At 26.0% G+C, this 308-nt stretch overlaps 1 protein-coding gene across 1 annotated transcript in view; it reads right to left on the bottom strand.

Annotated features, from left to right (window-relative positions):
• LOC119585858 (phosphatidate cytidylyltransferase, photoreceptor-specific-like) overlaps window positions 1–308 on the bottom strand; it is a gene marked incomplete at its 3' end in the record, with an annotated part of 26,528 nt that overhangs the window by 1,405 nt on the left and 24,815 nt on the right.

Genomic DNA, 308 nt, shown 5'->3' with positions numbered 1-308 from the left:
TTATTGGTTTTTGCTGAATTCACATTTATTTCTTATTGTGTTTCCACTTAAGATCCATTTATATTCATGTTACAAAACAGACATTTACATTCATGTTATAAAACATACAAAATTGATCACACACATTTGGCAACACAGCTGTTTCCTTTGGCAAATTCTATCTATAGTGATGATGAAATGCACTATTAAAAATATTCAAGCATCAGTTCAAACTGATAAAAAGTACTATATACTCCTTTATAAACAATATTTTTGTGGTTATGAAATACTGTACTAAATTTGTTGCAATAAAAAATTAATATACATAC

The sequence above is a fragment of the Penaeus monodon genome, chromosome 20 (genome assembly GCF_015228065.2).
Source record: "Penaeus monodon isolate SGIC_2016 chromosome 20, NSTDA_Pmon_1, whole genome shotgun sequence".
Taxonomy (NCBI): domain Eukaryota; kingdom Metazoa; phylum Arthropoda; class Malacostraca; order Decapoda; family Penaeidae; genus Penaeus; species Penaeus monodon.
The sequence above is the reverse complement of the archived record's forward strand: the minus strand, read 5'-3'. Positions and strand labels throughout refer to the sequence as shown.